General features: G+C 39.7%; 1 long non-coding RNA gene across 1 annotated transcript; it reads left to right on the top strand.

The window, feature by feature from the left end:
• Positions 1–1,893: 1,893 nt before the first annotated feature.
• LOC148780502 (uncharacterized) lies at positions 1,894–19,656 on the top strand. The gene is made up of 2 exons (XR_016041689.1): positions 1,894–2,216; positions 19,462–19,656. It is a non-coding gene; the product is annotated as an uncharacterized LOC148780502 (long non-coding RNA).
• The last annotated feature ends 1,122 nt before the right edge of the window (positions 19,657–20,778 follow it).

The following is a 20,778-nucleotide window of genomic DNA, read 5'->3' as shown; positions in this document are numbered from 1 at the left end:
GTTTATGAGAAATTTTTTCATTTGGACTCCTTCAAGATTCTTATATAATTAGAAATTCATTCTTAGTACATGCCTGTAATATGGTCAATGACTCTATCAAAGTCCTTTTCGTTGGAATTGTAGCCTTTTGAGGCCTTCACACTCAAAAGTGAAGGCCTTCGCAGTGAGAACTTTTATAGCTATGATCTTGAATGTTTTTAAGCCTTTGATGCAGGTCTAAATTCAATCTATTACAAAAGCCAAACTATACCCTAACTCACTCTCTATAAATACCCATTAACGCTCAAACATTAAGGCACTTTTGGAGTGAAGAGAAACCCCAACGTGTGGCTAATTGAAAGCTTTAGAGAGAAAATTAGAGAAAGAGAAGTAGAGAGAGTCTAGAGAGAGGCGTAGACCCCTTCTCTTACCTAACCTTCCACTTTATATGGTGCATGTTGGAGTTATGGCCATTCAAGGCCCTAAAGCTCTGATATTTTCTTAGCTCTTAACTTCAATGAGAGTAAAAAAAAGATACGTCTCTAGGATTTTGGCACATTTGAATCAAGAGTCATGGAACCCCAAAAGTCATGAGGTGATTTATACGTGTGAAAGGCATTGAGAGGATTGAGGGTTGTCTCTAGTCAGGGTAAGTTATTATTTTATACTTGGTAATATTGTGATGGCTACGGCATTGTATGTGTATGCGATTGATTAAGATATGAGCATGATGTTTATGTGTGTGTTTTAATCATGTATGAGGAAGTTACGACTTAAAGAGGACATTAGCCTAAATCCCTGATATAAGTGATAATCTCATACCATGTGTGTGAATAGTTGCAAATGGAAAATTGCTCTTTTAGATGATTCACTGTGAAGAGATATGCACATGGGCCAAGAGAGTAAACCCGCACCCACCTGGAATCTACTACAACTTGAAAATTTTGAGTCACACATATATTTAATTTTGATAAGCCAAATATGAGCCCACAATTAGCACTATGAGTCATATGTTTGTTGGTTCATTTTGAGCAAGTAACTTTAGATTTTGGGTCTAGCAGAGTCGAGTACTTTAATACCAAATTCAGCTACATATGATACTAATTTTCCTTGTAAATATTTTTTAGAAGGTTTTAGAATGTTCATTTTGATAAAAATGCTTTGGAGAATTTTTAGAAAATTTTGAATATTTTTCTGAATTTTTTTGAGCCAAAAATATGATATTCTAAATTTGTTTTGTCAAAATAACACATAAGGACATACCCAAAGGACTCACATGAGACACCCAAATGGCCAATGGGTGTCCATGTGGGCCCATGGAGCATGCATATTAGCCCCACGTGGAGGCCACTTGGGGGTGTGATCGTCAAACCCCAATGGGACCCCCTTGTCATTTGCTAATTTGTTATATTAAGGTGTTTTATGATGTGATTTTTAGTGAATTTATGAAAAATTTAAAATGATTTTGGGTGTTTTGACTTTTCTGTGATATTTGGTTGAGTACATATAGGGGAAACCTTCTAAAAATGGCATCAGGTTTAATATTATGGTTGAAACTCTAAGGACATGTGTAATTGTGCGCATAACGACCTATCTTATGTGGCACCATGTGATTACATGCTCACCAAAAATGGAGGGAAATTCAATGTCAAATTATTTCAATAAAATGTGTCAAACTGCCATAAGGGCAAGCCCCTAATTATGATTTCTAAGTTGAATAAGTGAATTGAACATAAACATTTTTATAAAAGAGAAATTTGGAGTGAATTATAGTTGAAAAGAGGATAATGATGTTTAAATCTCTTCCACTCATCAAGATAGCACGATTGTGCATAAGTGGCTAGGGTCAAGTCTTTCTTTATACCATAGATGATTGACATGAATGATCATGATTTACACATCCAGAAGCATCTCTATACATGACCCTATATAGAACCCACACCTCTTCACTTTGATAAACCCAATTCTCTCTCTAAAAGTGGCCTGCCCCAAGCCTCTTTCTCTCTCTCCTCTAGTGTGTTAAAGTGAGTTTTAGTGAGATAAAATGTGATGAAATGAGTAGATCTCAATGATCTTAGTGAGAAAAAGTAGAATTGAGCTCCATTAAAGCTCAATTGAAGCCCCATCAAGTTGGAGGTTGATCATAAAGCTTCATTGTTTTCAAATTGAGTGAGATCTTCATCAATATCCTTCAACATTGAAGCAATCCATGGTTATAAAACACCATTTATATCAAGGTATTCCTATCTCCTAGTTTTTCATGAAGAGTTTTTCATCTAAGGTTGATATATATATTAAAGGCTATGATCTGTGGTTGGTTGTATTGATTTTGGAGGGAGTTTTCATTAAGTTTTACAATATTTAATTGATTGAAAGTTTCCCAATATTTTGGGATCCAAGTTAGTAAATTAGGTCACGTAATTGATGGATTATTATGGAGGTTTTCTAAGGGAGACAATATTGAATTATCTCCACGTCGTGCCCTCTTGATTTGAGTTACATCTTGTGATTCCGAGCCTCCTTTTTTCCCACGATTTTTCCGATTTGATTGACCCCAAATTTTGAAAGGTGCTTTCACCTTTAAAAGTATGGATCAAAGCTACTATTGTTTTCCATTGCGTTGATAGTGTGAGATTGGTCGTTAACTATGAGATTTGTCATATGTCACTTTATGGTACCTAGCTAAGATATTGGTTATTGTGAAATGGTAATACTTTATTTATTTATTTTGCAGATCGGATAATATTTCCTTGATTAGGCAGGCTGAATTAGTGTAAGCACCCATTTTTAAACTGGAGAATTCTGTGATAGTCTTGAATCCTTAGGATCGTATTATCCCAGTAAACCCCCGAACGGAAGACCATCATAATCTATGATCCCTATGATGTGATCCAGAATCCTACAAGACCATTATTTTAGTAATAAATCAAGTAAAAATAGCAAAACAACTTATTTTTACCTGATTTTTTGTAGGCAATATCACAAAAACACAACTGCTAATTTTGGTCATATTTGGGCTCCCTTTGAATTACACACCCATTTGGGTTGGACTTTGTGAACCCAATCTAAGTGTTAGAGAGAGCCTAAGAAGAAAACCATAATAAAACCTAGATATAGAGATGCAATCTTAAGGCCTAGCCCCTCTGAAACCAACTTTTAGACTAGATCAACAAAACTCTAATTCAACCAAGCCAAAGCTTGGTTAAAACCTGAAAAGAGACAAATAGGATGCATGACGTAAACTCTGCAAGTCCTAATACGGGTGAGGCCTCTAAGCCTCGGACTTGTCGGGCAAACTGGCCCGGCCAGGTATTCTTCTCATCATCTTTTCCTTTATTTTTCAATTATTTTGTTAGATCTAGGTTTTTATTCTTATTCATTCAATATATATATATATATATATATATATATATATATATATATATATATATATATATATATATATATATATATATATATATATATATATATATATATATATATATAATGGCTCTACCATTTATTTGAGAGCTGATCTATTCGTTTTTTAATAGATCTGGCCTCATAACAGAATTTGATTTTCCCTAATCTTTATCACTCACTTTTAAAATCAGTTTGTGGTAATTAGATATGATGGATCTTCCTCTAGAGATCTATTTGATTTGCATCGTAAACAGTTTGGCGCCCACCGTTGGGCATTTCAAGTTAGATCTGTACACAAAAAAAGAAAAAGAAAATAAAAATAAAAATATACCATGATCTTCTTTCGAGGAGCAAGTTTTGAAAGGAAAAGAAAAATTAATTAAAAAAAAGGGGCACTCGAAGACCCCTAGACATAACACCTTGATTGTTTTTTCTCTCTTAATTACTCCAACTTGCTTAAGGTTTTGGTCTTTCCGTTCATTACTTTGCTTGTATTCAGGCGGTCTTGTTTGTTTTGTTATTGGTTGGAAATTTCCAAAAAACCTCATGTTTCTCCTTGTGTATTCATCTCACTTAATATTTTGTGAAACTAAATAAATAAATTTGCTTTTTTTAGATTATGAAAAATGATTTTTTTAGATTAAAAAGGGATTTTTTAGATTAAAAAACAGATTAATTTCTTCTCTTGTAATTTAGCACTTGAGTTAAAAAAAAAATCACTTTTGAGGCAATTTTGCTTTCCAAAAAATTTGTTTTGGCCTTTATTTGTTCTATTTTCCTTCTTTTCTTAGTTAAAACGAAGTTTAAGGAAAGTAACTTGTTTTTAGGTCTTTGTCATTGCCAAAAACAAAAAACAAAAAAAAATCTATTTACTTCAAACGAAAAAAAAAAAAACAAAAAAGCAAAAAAACAAATCACTTTTGCAAAAGAAAAAAGAAAAAGGGTTAGTTGTTGTGAAAAAGTTGTTTTTATTTTTGTAAGGCCATTCTTTCTCCAAACACAAAAAGAAGAAGAAGAAGAAGTGGGTGTTTTAAAAAAAAGGAGGTATCTCTAGCCATTTTTATTTTAAAATAAAAAAGCACTTTCCTAAGAAAAAAAAAATCAACAAATTTTTTTGGAATCTTTGTTTCAAAAAAAATAAAAAACCTTTTAAAGGCAATTTTTCTTTTAAATTTTTTTTTTAAGGCCTTTCTCATTTATGAAAGAAGAAATTTTACTTTGCAAGAAAAAAAAAAACCAACTTTTAAAGCTTATTTGGTTTTAAAAAAATAATAATCACTTTTGCTACAAAAGTTTCTTTTTCTAGGTCATTTCATTTTCACAAAAAAGAAAAAGAAAAAAGATAATCTTCACTTAAAAAAAACTCACTTTTAAGGCATCTTCTTTTTTAAAAAATAAAAATAAAAATAAAAATAAAAATATTTTGTAAAAAAAAAAAATTTTCTTTTCATTTCTTTCCTTGTGATTCAACATTTGTCGCTTCTCTTTGTTAATCATAAAAAAAAATAGAAAAAATAAAAAAGAAAAGAAAAAGAGGATAAACTTTCGAGGGTCACCTGCACTCCATCTTTAATTGTGTCCTAATCGAGTCACCCTCGACTCGAGGAGTGCTCAACTAGGTATGGGCTTTGCCTGGTTCCACTTTTATTGACTGTATACGTTCTTAGGGGTTGCTCACCCCTACACTTGAACTGTGCTCTCAGTCGATTGAATTCCGACTCGAAGCACACATCACTTGACATGATATGCCAAATGCTTACACGTTCTTTCTTGTGTGTTTGCTTGCTTGCCACTTTCTTTTCACTCGCATGCTTCTTTACACACTTCCTGCACACAACGGACCGGGGAAGCTCGGGAAACCAATAAAATTTTGGGATATTAACGTCGTGATGGGAACCTAGACTTGAGAGCCGAGGCGGTTGAGGTTTGCGTAACTTAATCTATGAGCTCCCCTTTGTAATCCTGAGCCTTAAAGCAACTCCACACATAGTAGGACCTGATTGATTCCTTTAACAGGTGGTCAGGACCTACTTGGGGACCTACTCAGCCTAACCGCATTTCAATAGTTAGGAACCCACTCAGACCTAGTCTAACCACAGTTTAGGGCGAATTTTTTGAGTGTTTTTTTTGCTTATTACAATTGATTAGTCTTAGATCTCAGTCTAGATCCACTTCTAGTCCGAGCTGAAACCTTATGGGTTGAAGTCCAGGCTTGTACCTGATCTAGGCCAGGTTCGAACTAAGCTCACACCAAATCTCACCTAAACCTTACTTCGGGTCCACATTTGGTCTAAATTTTAAACCTTTTGGGTTAAGTCTAGGCTTGTGCCCAGCCTTGCACCTAGGTCCGAACCTAGCCCCCTCTCAATTCGAGCCAAGACTCATACCCATCTAGTCTAGACTCTAGTCTAGGTCCTAGCCTAGTCTAAGTATAGAGTTGCCTCTTGAACTAGACTAGGTTCATCTTATCTCAAAGTTCAAACTAAAACCCATCGAGTCTAGCAAGATCCATCTGATTAGGTCCTAGATTATGTCTAGATTCAAAGTTTCCCTTAGACCTAAACTATGTTTAACTTAGTTTAGGGTTCAAACCTAAGCCCAAACAAGGCTCACACTTGGTCTAGGCCTCAGTTTAAACTGTTTTCTGTCTAGGTTTAGCCACGTTCGAGTCTTAATCCAACTAGGTCCATTGAGGCTCAAGCAAAGCCTAGTCTAGGTCCATGTCCAAGCTAAGTCTAACCTTGTAGTTTAGTACAAGTCTAGGAGTCATGGCCCATGATCAAACCAGAATGAGGTATAACTCTGCAGCTCCAGCCCAGTTTAGATCTAGGGGACCTAATCAGTCTGAGAGGCACCATCATAATGCTCCCTCACATATCTATATTACTCGTATTAGTGAGCCGAGTCTCAAACCACATGGGACCATACCTAGTGGTCTGTGCCGCCCAATTGGTAACCCTTAGGGCCATGATTTAGAAGCCATAGGCCAACAGGTTAGCAGGGTCCGTAACACCCTGAACAATTGAGGAGTTAGGCCTGAGCAATCCTCTAGGACACGGGGGTTAGCCTTACATCCATCGACATGCCAAGAGTTAGGAGTAGATCCCTGAGTCAACCAATCCCAACCGGGTTAACCCCGATGTTCAATTAGAAGCCTCGCATTCTAGTATCAGTAATCAGCTAGTCAGGGGACAAGAGGATTCACACACAATTAGGGAAAGTCTACTCAAGCAATCCCACACTAGTAAAAGTTAGAGTTTTGACCTAACCAAGTATCAAGACAATCCTAGGGTGCATGCATATTGCGGGTACACCATCCAACATAGTGAATCCAAACAGGTTAGGTCAGAAGTTCAAGCTATAAGGCATACCCAACCTATTGGCTCAAACTAAGATAATCTTAGGGGTGCTAGCCTGCCAATCTAATTGACTAAGGGCCAAGGGGTTTAACTCTAGTCCTCACTCGAGCTCAAGGCTACCTAGGGGCAGACTCGATCTGGCAATAGTTATGGACTCCCTTCACTCGTCCGGTCCAGCGTTGAGACAAGAGAATATCCCAACCTTAGGTCTGATCATCTAGTCAAGGTCAAGGACAGATGGACCTCACTCCTCAAGGTCAGAGGTCTAGTCATCGTAGCAGCTCGAGTTGTCCATCTCAGTCAAGTGGTGATCCTATCATGCAGGCCTTCTTGCATGACCATGTAGTTCAAGCTCCGAGAGATGGGTCTCCTTTGACCCAATTCAACTCAGGTGAGTCTATATGTCGACAACCAGCATACCAAGTTCAACACACTCCCCAGGCTCAATTCTTGGGGAAACCTGCTACATGGGCACAACAGCCAGTCTATACAAACCACATATCACAAATCCAGGTTCAACTAACCATGCAGCCGAGCCAGGTCATTGTTATAACAACGACTCAATTCACCCATATGAAATGCCTTCAAGACTCTTTAGAGAAAATGAGAATATGAGATTTCTCAGCTCCTAAAGCTTATGTATAAAAAACTATAGGACACCTAGAAGATCTACCAGTAGGGTTTGTGATGCCACAATTCAGAAACAATTTTTTTGGGAATGAGGATCTTGAGGCACACATTAACGCCTATTTAGTAATGGTCCATTCATTGCGAGACCTACCCAAACTTAAGGCCATTTTCTCGCATGGCTTATCAGAAGAGCCCCTGATGTGGTACGAGATATTCATGAAGGATAACCCTTAAGCAACTCCTGACGAAATGTTCAAGCAATTTGTTTCCTTTAATTGTGGGGCAAGGCTAAAACCTATTACCCTTGGTGAATTAACATCCACCAAATAAAATTCGAGCGAGTCTCCTTTTGAATTTATAACAAGATTCAGAGAGGCCGCTATGCGAGTCGTCGAAACCCCACTCCTTGAATCTGCGAAGGTAGTCATGACATTAGAGAACATGACTTCAGAATATGTCACCTTCTTCAACAATGAGATGGTACCTTACTCGTTTGCATTATGCTTGAAAGAGGAGCGCGTTATGAACGATTGAGGAGGATGACGTCGTAGTCTTTAATAACTCGACCGATGAAGAACCCTCTCAAGAAGGAGAGGTGAACATGATCAAGAAAGGCAACCATTGTGCAAACCATTCGCAAAAAATGACTAAAAATTACTCTACCACATGGAGGATGCAGACTTCCACACCAAGGGAGTACACTCCCATTAATGAGCCTATGACCAATGTCACTAAGAAGTTGCTTAAGGCAAGGCTCATATAATTTCCTGCAGTAGTCAGGATTCCTCCCTTCCATGGAGGTGATACATCTTTATGGTGTGATTGGCATCAAATTTATGCTCATAACATTGAAGAATGCCGAGCTTTCAGGCATAGAGTTCATGACCTCATTGATAACGACACGATAAGTGTAAAAAAAAAAGAGGCTGATGGTAGAGAAAAAACATAAACTCTAGATGTCTCGACAAATAGTTCTGATGTCAACCTAATTAACTCAAAAGAATAACAAACTACACCAAAACCCAAAAAACATCCACAATAGCCTTGAAGCACAAGAAGAAATCAATTGAAAATTCTAGTAGATGAAGAACAAAACGAGTATAAGCTCACCCATGAGTTAACGACTAAGGATCTTCAAGATCAAAGTAATGAGGATAACCTTAACTCCAAGCCCATAACCCAAAAAAGGGCAAGAGAAAGGGCTCATCACATGTGGAATTCCACTTCAAGATGCAGTATCAAAAGTGGCACAAGAAGTCCCCATCATCGAGAATCAAACTAGGACAGATGATCCCTTCAACCTGTACTTTCAAAGTAACATAATAAATGATTCACACATGTGTGACAATGAATAAAACTTGCAGAAGCAAAATGGAATCAAGCATAAGCTCAACCAAGGCTCCGAAGCTAATGGACTCCAAGTTCACGAAGGTGAAGAATCCCCTCGTTTTGGAATTATTACTCTTAAGGAAATAGTGGAACAAATTCTTGAAGAAAACTTATTTCCTTAAAAACCAAAGGAAGCTGATCTTTTAAAACTCTTAAGAGGCCTACCTGGGCCACCTTCACTAGACTTCCTCTCCAACCTACCTATATGGGATGATGAGCCAAGCTTAGAAGATTTAATTGAGTCACCCTTTGAGATGAACCCAGTTATAGATGATGGAAAAACAAAGAGCCCCGATTTGACTATTCCAAAATATTTGATGCCGCCACTAGAGTTGAAAGAGCTCGAACCTTTAGAAATTATAAGGGGGGGCCACCTTCACAAGATAGTGTGGATGATTTGCCTATCTAGGATGAAGAACAAAATGTTGAAGATCGAATTGGGTCATCTCTTAAAGAGGAGGAATTTCTAGAGCTTAAGTGGGGCAGGAGCACAATTTCAATAACTGGGGCACCGCCATATCAAAAAAGTTCATCTCATGAAGAACAAATTCCTAACAGAACAGAAATCCCTAGAGGGGCAACCCTATCAAACTACTTAATATGGGCAATCTCCTCTCACGAAGAGGGCACAACATGAGCAATTAATGAGATTGAGCCCTTGTTTGTTAACTCCCAACGGGCCATAAGGTCATCCAATGTTAACTTAGTCACTCTTCTTGTGTGAGAGTCTCACTCGAGCTTAAACGCTAAGAAGGAGCCTACTGCGAAATTAACTCCTGAAAAGAAACACAAAATTTAAAATGAAAGAGACAAGTAAAAATGAGTTGGGTGATCACTCACCCGTTGTAAAAAACCAAATGGGGCATTCAAGTCTCAAACTTTAAAAGGCATTAACGCCTAATGAGTAACACAAATTATCTCATTAACGGCGAGGACCTAATGAGCTTGTCCATCCATGAGAAATATTGAGGGCTTAGGATACTAAGAGTGATTCTTAGTCCCAAAATCAAGGTTCAAGTGGGGCAATTCAAAGGATAAATCCCAGGGGAACTTGACAATCATTGTCAAAGAAATATTAGATGCCAAAGAAATAAGAGGATGATTGATTTTAGAACCTCTCTGTCACCTAGATAAGGGAAAGATGATCAAATTCTTACATAGTCTTAAAGCAAAATGCTAAAAAAAACAAACACCATTGACTCTTCTTCTTCCTCCTCCTCATCCTTTGTCATCATTTTATTCTTTAAAAATAAATAAATAAAAATCCATTGGGTTGAAAATCCGAAAGGAACTCCAAACATTGGAAACAAGGCAACCAGGCTAAACACCTGAAAGGAACCCCGAGGCAATGCAAAAAAAAAAAAAAAAAAAAAAAATCCGTTGGGTTTAAAATCCTAAAGGAATCCCAAGTGTTGAAAAAAAGGGCTATCGGGCTGAACACCTGAAAGAGACCCCAGGGTGATGAAAAAGAAGAAGTTCTCTCCTTTCCCTCTATTCTGCAAAGTCTTTTCTCTCTAAACATCTTCTCTTCCTTCTTTAGGAGTCAGAATGATGTCAAAAGAAAAATCAATGAGCCTTAACCTGATGGAACATTGTTAAGGACCTCGATCATCTGGACTTTGGAAGGTAAATGGTGGAGGAATGAAATCGAAAATCCAAAGAGATTCTAAACACCCAGGGGTAGTATCTTGTATTTTCAAGACTATGTTTTGCTCGAAACCTCTAGAGAACTCTCATTTGAATAGAAATACAAGAGCTGAGGTTTGAAGATAAAGAAATACTTGATGATTCCTCGTCTTGAGGATTCAAGCAAGGACCTGACATGCTCATATAGGGTCCACCAAAGGGGTCACAAGTGGTTAAACTATGAAACCCACAATTTTAAAAGAAAAAAATCTTAAAAATTTCATTTCAAAACTTTTCTTTTTAAAATACACTTCATGGTTGTATGAGTATAATTGCCAACGACCATGTCCATCATTACATGACGTTAAACTGCTTAGAGGGCTCTATGGTGGCAGGAGCTAAAACTGCTAACGAAAATTTGTTTTTCAAAATATATTTCTCATTTCAAAATTTTTATTATATGTCTTGTATTTTCAAAAAACTTTGATTTTTTTTGTTAAAATAGTGACATGTTCAAAGCTCCGGGTTTTATTTCAAAATTCCCCCTTGCTTTCAAAATATCTAAAAAGACTTTTAAAAATGAAGGAGCATGGACGCCCGTATATGATGATTACCACGTTGCCACCTTATCTCTCTTTTTAGAATTTGATGAAGCAAACATTTTCCTAAACAAGGAAAACCTATAGAAAACCTTATGGAACCCTAAGGGCATAAAAAAAAATGCCAGGTTTAAGACTTTGAAAATGTGAAAACCCCTTAAGTTAAGTGGCATGGCTAGAAAATCCAACTCAAGTTTCAAGCTTGTGTAACTCACCGACATCGCACGCTAAAACCCTATGATGAAAGTGCCCTAGGTGGGTCAGCAGGGACCGCAATGTCTTGGAGGGACAATTGGTGTGCTCTCTGACCACGAAACGTCAAGATAAAATTTAAAATGTTTGCATTATCTTTGCCACTCACTTGCCCCTTGAAGGACGGGGAGCGCCAAAGAGTGTCTAATTCTTTGTCACTCACTTGTCCCTCAAAGGACAGGGAGTGTCAAAGAGGAGCATTTGTAGACACCCCATTTTTAAAACTGACAAATTCTGTGATACTCTTGAATCCTTAGGACCACACTATCTTAGTAAACCCCTGAACCATATGTTGTACGTCATTTTTGACGTTCTTACATCTCTGCAGAGTGCCAATGACGACCTGGTCCTACTGGTACCCAAAACACCGCCGGACAAAAAGAACACTACAGAATAAGCCTAACACTAGGCAACCTTTGGAAAAGTACTATCATGCTAAAAGGAGACCTTACAACTACAACCCTATACTAGGGCTTCAAAACATTGCCAGATCAATGCCATTTCATCCAGAACATTGAAACACCCCTAGGGACCAAATTTGGTCTCAATCGGACCTACCAAAAATATTTTAATCCCAAATTACCCCAAAAAGGTTGGTCGTACACTATTGCGGTGTGGCCTCACCGAACCAGTCCCCATTCATGAAGGTTGCGTTCTCTACATCTTGAGATCGTTTTGCAAAAACACCCACAAATTGCTCGATTGAAATCAGAACAAGTTAAAATTCTAACACAAGCTAGGTCTCGACGAACCGATCATTTGGACATATGGCACGTGTCGTGATGTGACTTAGAGCCAAAGTTTTTCTAGGAAGAAGACGAGCCCGAAACCATGGAAATCAGATTTTTTGAAGAAAAGACATCTCGGACTTCGTGAAGCATAACTCGAGATCTGTACATCGGATCATCATAAAGACAGGTTCGATGAGACCGTATCACGAAGGGCTACAAGATGATATGAATTTTACACTAAATCTAAGGTTGGATAAAACACAGATCTAAGGTTGAAGAAAGCAAGATCGCTTGGTCGTTGGAATCCCTTTTTCCGGTGATCTCCTGAAATTGGAAAGTATTTCAAGTAAGGACCAAAACGGACAAAAAATAGTGCAAAACAACTGAGAAAGTCTCCTCTTTACACTCAAAATAAAGACTTGGAACACCACGTATCGCACTACAATAATGGCCAAAGTTCATCATCTAGCCGGATTTCTACCTCTCAGGAAACGTCTGCCTCAAGACGATCAAAACACATCAAACTCTTCGTAATCAAGCAAGCATCAAGACTACAATGATGGATCATCTGAATCACCGCCGAAACCGTCCAGAAAAGCCTCAAAGATCTGGCAATGGCGAGAGGCCCCTCAAAGATGGATGGTCTTGTCATTAGCACAAAAGGTTTAAGGGTTATTTGTGATAAAAAAGGCCTTTCCTTCAGGATATGGGGGATGAAGTTGTGTTGCCTCTAGAAATTCAATTGCCTTCCCTCAGAATAGCCCTTCACTATGGAATGACATATGAGGAACAAGCTACCCATCACTATCAAGAACTAGATAGACTTCCCCCACACAATCATACACAGTCTCGAAGGCACGACCTTAAATTTACCTACACAAAAAAAAAGACGAAGGAAATAAACAATCTTATCACACTCTTCCCCCCTGACAACAGCTCATCTACGGTGTCTACTACCCTAGAAAGCCCGATCCAGGCACGACCCCTTCAAGAGGAAAGAAGAAAAATGGGCATGGTGAAAACCCGGGAGGGCACCATCAGTAAAACTGATAGGCAAGCATAGCCATATAGCCATGAGTATAAGTGTCCTGAACACAAGAAAATCGAGCATGGTGAAAACCCGCATGGGCACCATGAGTAAAAGTGTAAATAAAAGGCGGACGTGACATCGAAGTCACGAGTAAAAATGCCTAAAAAAGGAGTCGGTGAAAACCACATTTTGTGGCACCATTCCTACCCAGTTCAAGTGAAAACCCGAAAGGGCGCGTGGATTAAAACCCGAAAGGGTTGACAGGTGTCCCTAAAGATGACTTCAGCCATCTACAAATCCGGCCCCAGTGTCAATCAAAAATTTCGGCCCCAGCGCCAATCAAAAAATTTCCGCTCAAGCGCCAATAAAAAATTCTGCCCTCAGTGCCAAAAAAAAATTCTAGCCCCAGCGACAATAAAAATTCTAGCCCAAGCACCAATAAAAAATTCTGGCCCAAGCGCCAATAAAAAAATTCCTACCCCAATGCCAATAAAAAAATAATTCAGCCCCAGCGCCAATCCAAAAATCAAAGTCCCCGGCCCTAGAGCCAAAAATCAAAATCTCTAGCCTTAGAGCCAAAAATCAAAATCCCCGACCCTAGATTCAAAAATCAAAATTCTTGGCCCCAAAGCCAAAAATCAAATTTCTGACCCTAGAACCAAGAATCCCTCACCAGCTAGATTGGGGCAAAGACCACAAAGGGAACCAACTAGCTAGTCAAATAAGGAGGCATCGTTGACGGGGAATGGTAAGCCCTTCATAAGGCAACTTATTGGTGCGCTCTCCCAAAAAAAAAGAGATTCCAATAGCATTGGGAATGAAGCCCTTAAACAAGACCCCCAATGGTTAGAGTCCACTTCAATCGACCCTCTTCAGAAGGAAGCTTAGCATGATCTACCCCTCAAGGATCGCGCTGATGCCGGTGATCGAGAAGAAAAAAAATGTTTGTTAAGCGGCAATAAAAACATGTCTTAGTGAGGATTCGAAAAGATGAACTTCGATGACAAAATCTCATTCCGAATGATTGCACTTCTCGCTTCTCTTGAAGCGCAACATTCGTCGGGGAAAGTTGTTGTACGTCATTTTTGACATACTTACATCCCTGAAGCAAATAAGGAGAGAGCTAGTGTGAGTTGGTCCTGCTAGTCCCCAAGACACCGCCAGACCAAGGGAACACTGCAGAATAAGCCTAATACTAGGCAACCTTTGGAAAAGTTCTATCATGTCAAAAGGAGACCTTATAACTATAGCCCTATGCTTAGGGCTTCAAAACAATATCATAATACTTCCATTGCATCCAGAACGTTGAAAAGCCCTTAGGGACCAAGTTTGGGCTCAATCGGACCTAGTGGGAGCATTATAGGCCCAAATTACCCCAAATGGGTAGGTTGTACACTATTTGCGATGTGGCCTAACCGAACCAGTCCCCGTTCATGGAGGTTGCGTTCTCCACATCTCAAGATTTTTTTACAAAAATACCCACAGATTGCTCAATTGAAATCGGAACAAGCTCAATTTCTGATACAAGCTAGGTCTCGACGACCTAGTCATTTTGACATATGGCACGCATCGTGATGTGACCTAGAGCCAAAGTGTTTCTAGAAAGAAGACGAGCCCAAAACCATGGAAATCAAATTTTTTGAAGAAAGACATCTCGGACTTCGTGAAGCATAACTTGAGATCTGTACATCGGTTCATCACAAAGACAGGTCCGATGAGACCGTATCACAAAGGGCTACAAGCTGGTATAACTTTTACATTCAATCTAAGGTCGGATAAAATGTAGATTCCAAGGTTGAAGAAAGAAAGATCGATAGGTTGATGGAATCCCTTTTTCTTGTGATCTCTCGAAATCAGAAACTACTTCAAGCAAGGACCAAATTGGACAAAAATTAATGCAAAACAACTGAGGAAGTCTCCTCTTTAATTTGCAATCAAAATAAAGACTTGGAATACCATGGACTGCACTACAATAACGACCATAGTTCATGATCTAGCTGGATTTCCACCTCTTGGGAAAAAGTCTGCCTCAAGACGATCAAAAGACATTAAACTCTTCAGAATCAAGCAAGCATCAAGACTACAATGATGGATCATCTGAATCACCGCTGCAACCTCCCAAAAAATCTTTCAAGATCTACCAATGGCGAGGCCCCTCAAAGAGGGACGGTGTTGTCATTAGCATGAAAGGTTTAAGGGATATTTTGGTCATTATTTTTTATTATGGAAATTTATTATAATTTCTTTTAATTGTAGTTAGGCATAGTTTGCGCATCCCCCCCCTGTTTTTTGGATCCTTTATAAATACAAGCCTAGGTCAATTGTAAAAGGGCCGGATCATTCATCAATGAAATAAAGGCATTAAGCTTATTTTCACTTGTCTTTTGCTTCTAACCCTAAATCCCACGCCGAGGAGAGAGAAAATTTTCAAAGAGAGAAACTACTGCTGGCCCAACCTAATCACGCGGCTTCGATCTCTCTCTTTTCTTTTCTTCTTCTCTCTCTCTTCAGCCTTGCTCACCTCGCGTAGTGACTTGTGCTTGCGGCCAATGCACGGTCATGTCTCTTTATCCTTTACATTTCGAGCGTAAAAGCAGTAAAACCTGCAGCATCCCGCTATCCCACATACGCTCGAACTCAATACCTTTCAGGGTCAGCCTAAGAGTTCCAACCCTTAGACCATCGTTCTAACTTTCTCTCTGTATAGTTGAGTTGAGTCCTCAGAGATGCATATGCTCTCTCCCCCAGTCACTCGGGAGGAGTTATCCTGAGCCCATAGTCAAGAGGGTTCTAACCCTTTCGATCGCCCGAGCACATAGCGTCTGCATGGATAGGGAGATTCTCGCCACCCTCTATTTCTTATCCTTTTGGCCAGCCATCATCGAATCAACATTGCAGTTTTTTGCACAAGAAAGTCAAGCGATGTGTCAAAATCTTGAGGAGAGTTTGTGTCCAAACTTTGTCGGTGGACAGGTAAAGGGCTTCGTAACTGTTCTAAGAGGATGAAACCACCCAGGCTTGTCCCCGAACCTCAAATGACGAGATAAGTGCCTAAACGCACCAGCATCGTAAAAACTCTCTCTTTGTTGGTTCCTATCCGCGCTTAGGAGAGCACGCGTGCGCACACTCACAGATGTATAGCGCGCGCGGGCCCTCTACAATTGTTTGAGAGAGGATTTTTCTCACCATACGCTCAAAGAAAAATCAGGCCCCGACCAACTGGCTACTCCACTGGGGACACGCCACCTACTCCACTGGGGACAAGCCACCCTATATTTGGCTCATACTGTTATAAAAAAAACACCTCACTTCTTTCTCTTTTTAAAACTGTAATGGAGTCCTTTTACTCCTTTTTTGTCGAAGTTGGGGGCTTCATCATCCCCATATTTGTGACCTCTTCGTAATCCTGCTTCTCCCCTGTACTCCTCAAGCGGCACGGCTGGCCCTACCATCCTAGTTCAGGCTAGGAAAATTTAGAGAAGATGTACTCAAATGTCTTCTCCCTCCTCGTCCGACATAAAGGGAAATCCATTGATGTCATCTACATGGGTGGCTCTGAAACTACCTTCTCTCATAAGCACTCTGTCACTGGCAGGTATCCCACCAGTCATAAGCTAATCATACCACTTATATTCTTCATCTAGTGAGTCTTAATAAGACCATTGTCTCAGCGGGTAATCCACCCACGCTTCACGAAGGCATCACTAGAACTAGTGCATCGCTGCATACACCCCACTCTGTCGGCTCCTATGCCCGTCTGTGCGGTCACAAATCCACCACACGCATATTCACACACATCGTGTGTAAGGACTGAGATTTTCTTGGCATAGTGAAGTGCTCTGTGGAAGAAGGAAGGAAAGAAAGGAGAGCACATGACAGAGAAGAACGCGCGTGGCGGTGAGAAGGAGAACGCGTGCGACGGTAAGGAGAAGAACGTGCGCAATGGTAAGAAGGAGAACAAGTGTGGCAGTCAGGAAAAGAACACCCGCGGAGGTAAGAAGAAGAACGCATGTGGCGGCAATGAGAAGAAAAGAGAGAGAAGACGTGCACGATAGTAAGCATGCGTAGCAATGAGCGTGCTCAGTAATAAGAGGAGAAAGAAAAATGAGGCATGCACGACAGTAATAAGAAGTAAAAAAAGAGTGTCGCCATGCGCTATGCTGCCATGTGAGACACCGTCGAGCCTGTGGATGACCGTAGGTGCCACCTGCCTGTTGCATGCTTCCACACCTGCCATATGTCCAGTTGTATACCACTGTGTCTTCCACTTGGTAAATCTGGGCTGCCACCTCCAACCTATGGACTACTTAAGCCCTTCTCTTCTCTCCCAAACCTGGTTCTCTCACTCTTGTAAGCCAAACTCTTAGAATTCTCAGCCCCTTTTGTGCCCATTGTTAGAGAGCTTGAAGTGGACTGTTTGGAGGAATTTGGGAGCACCATAGCATACAATGTAAGTGGATCAAACACCTTGTATGTCCTTAGATATCAAAGCATGAAATTAAGTATGAAACTAAGCTTGAGCATGTATGTGAGTTGTGAAAAGAAATGTGGTTGCATGTGTCTTGTTTTTTTTCCAGGAAAGTAGGCCTTCAATTGCATGACAAAATGAGCACTGAAATTCTTCTTAGCCATGAAAATTTGTGAAATGATGTTCCCATGTATCTAATGTAAGATGAAAAAGGATTCATGTTGATAACCACCATAAATTGGAAGTTTTGATTGTTCTTTGAGATGTGCCATGACTACACTGTGAATTTCCAAGGAAATTTCATGTTCTTGTAATAAAATTTGACTAACCAAATGATATCCGAATGGCTCCAAAACCACCTCCATTTGAAATATATATGTGTATACTTTGATTTTGGTGTTTAAGCTAAGTTGAAATTCCTCTTGATTTGGAAGATATGCTTATATTTGTGAGAGAATGTCACTGTTATCAGATTTCAATGAATTCTAGGACTGTTACTTCTATTGTGCTAAGTGTTTAAGTAGTCAACGAGGTCCAAATGCTTTCAAACTACCTCCATTTGAAAGATATGTGTGAATATTTTGAAATTGGTTTTGAAACCATATCAAAATTTCATACAGATTGGATGTTACACCTCTATTTATGGGGACATATTACTGTAAGGAATTGCAGAAATTTTAGGACTGTAGTCCAGTTTGCACTGAGCTCTTGGCTGACCAAATGATGGTCAAATAACTTCAATTTTCCTTTAAGTGAAAGATATATATGTCTATTTCAAGTTGATGTTGAAATTGAGTTGAAATTTCTTACGAATTGGATACCATACCTCCTTTCGCATATGTATATCACCGATGGAAATGGTAGTGAATCCCAAATTGTTGTATGATTCATGAAAATTTGTGCACTAATTTATATGGTTCTGAATAAAGCTTAAACCCTTCATAAAGAGATTGAAATTATATGTCATGAGGCACTGGATATGCATGCTTATGATACTGTGAATGCTCCTGAATTCCTGCAAAATAACAAAGCATGAGTGAATGAATGCTTGAGTATGCATGTACACAGTTGCAATTAGGTGTGATATGACTATGATATATACCACTACGCAATGGGATACCCATTGGTAGTGGGATACTGTTATGATATGACTGTGATATATACCACTACACAATGGGATACTGTTATGATGTGATTGTAATATGGACTGCTACACAATGGGACACTCATTGGTAGTGATGTATGATATTGTGAGACTTCTGATATAAGGCACTACGCAATGGGTCACCCTTTGGTGGTGCTATCTATACTGTTATGATAGGAAAGCAATGCCGACAACTAGGATCTTGCCCTGACCCCCATGATAGGAATGGGGTTGGGATGCGAATGTGAATGTCTGGGAGAGTCGCTCCCCCTGAATCTATATAGGCACTACGTATCGGGTCACACAGTGGTAGTGTAACACCCTCTTGTCTGAAAGGCATAAGGAGAAGGTGGTGTCTTGTAAGGCAACCGCCTATCGAAAGCCTCAAAACGCGCTGGGGATTGTGTGCATGTATGAGGATATTACGAAATGGGACACCCATTTATCATTGTTTTACCTCCTGAGTGAGGGTAGAAGTTCCAAGTTATATGATTAGTTTGGCCTGATCGATGAGACTTCTACTTCGGGAGTAGGCAACTCTAGTCTCTGCCTGTGTGCATTGTGCGTTTCGTCTGAGTTTCTGTTTCGTTATTGTGATAAGAGATGTAGTAAATGCAAGCTTATGCAATATGTGATGTCCTGATATCTGAATTATACTTCTTCTTACACTACTAAAGAATTGTGATGCATGACTCCACGTTGTGACTACTGTATAAATTGGGGGAAATGTCTATAAATGTATTTATATATAGGTCGGAATGCAATAATGCTGATCTACTTACTAGGCTTTTAGCTCATCCCTTTATTTTTATCTATGTTGAGTGATAACTTCTGACTCTTGAGAGCGGGTAGCTGGACATTTGTGGCAGGCGATTGAAGCATGGTGCTTGACAAAGGAACTTCTTGATAGTAGGTGTTTGGTGGTAGTGCCACAAAGTTGTTTTGATGAAGTATTGTAATCTTGTTGTCAGACCTGTAGTACCTTGAACATAATTGTAAAAGAATTTTTGGAGAATGTATATGTATAATATGGTTTAATTCTGTTCATTTTTATTGGAGTTTGGTGGATGAGTTTTTTTTTTCTTTCATGGTTTGCTTTGATTCCTCATTTCTAATCGCGTTGAGCCACTCCCACCTGAGTGACATTCACCACCTCCGGTCATGATTTCATACTCTGACGCCCTTCGGCATGTACGATAGGGGTCAAGGGGCGTGGTCGTGACATCGCGGCTGATGGTTTAACCATCACTGTAACGAGATGGGAAAGGCAACACCTTATCCTTGTGTTCTCACTTGCTTAGGGTCTCTTGAGGCTCGGACTCACCACAAGTGGTCTTCAGGCCACTAATGCATCGCATGATAATCTAGCAGCTCGAGGCAGCCCAAAGGCTGAAACCAAGCGAGCACACGACTTTCGAGGCAATCAAAAGTCTTCCAGAACAATGCACATGCATGTGGAAGGATTTAAGGCCTCTCCAACCAAACAGGTGAGTATTTTGAGTACTCAGCCTTTCACTTCACCAAGGGTTGGATCCCTAACCACTTCAAACACTTCTGTGGGCCACGCACACACCTGCAGGTCCAATGACTCTATCAGTGGAAGAGGTAAAGGAGCATCAAACGCACTCCTCACTAACCCGAAGCCGTTTGGCTCATGGTACTTAATGAAATTGCCTTCAAGCACCATCCTATCTACTCCCCCTGCTCTATACGTGCAAGCTAGCCTACGGGGTAGGGCTCGGGGCACAATACTCTCAAAGGCACATAGTCAGCATCCCTCTTCTCCAGACAAGCCTATTCCTCCTATGTCAGCCATGAGCTCCCTTCTTCGTTGATGTCATACATTACAAGACTTGATCACTTTCGCCCTCGTCTCCCTAAGACAAGCCAATCAGGAGGGAAATCGAGGCCGGTTCGATTATGGGAAAGATATACCAGAACTCACGAATTAAACAGATAAAAGGGATTGAAGTGTCACTCTGAGAGCCCAAAGTAGGGTCCCCAATCTCAAGGGAACTACTAAAACAAAATAGGTTCTACCGCTGCAAAGCAGGGAGGAACCTGTCATCAATGACACTGATCATTACTGCACCGTCGAAATACAAAAAGATGGACTCACTCCATCTAATCTGTGGCCCTAAGGCCGTCACGCACAAATAGAAGAGACAC

This window comes from Amborella trichopoda, chromosome 9 (assembly GCF_054954075.1).
Source record: "Amborella trichopoda isolate Santa Cruz 75 chromosome 9, AtrichopodaSantaCruz75HAP2 v2.0, whole genome shotgun sequence".
NCBI lineage: Eukaryota > Viridiplantae > Streptophyta > Magnoliopsida > Amborellales > Amborellaceae > Amborella > Amborella trichopoda.
Note: the sequence above shows the minus strand (reverse complement) of the source record. Positions and strands in the feature narration are given on the sequence as shown.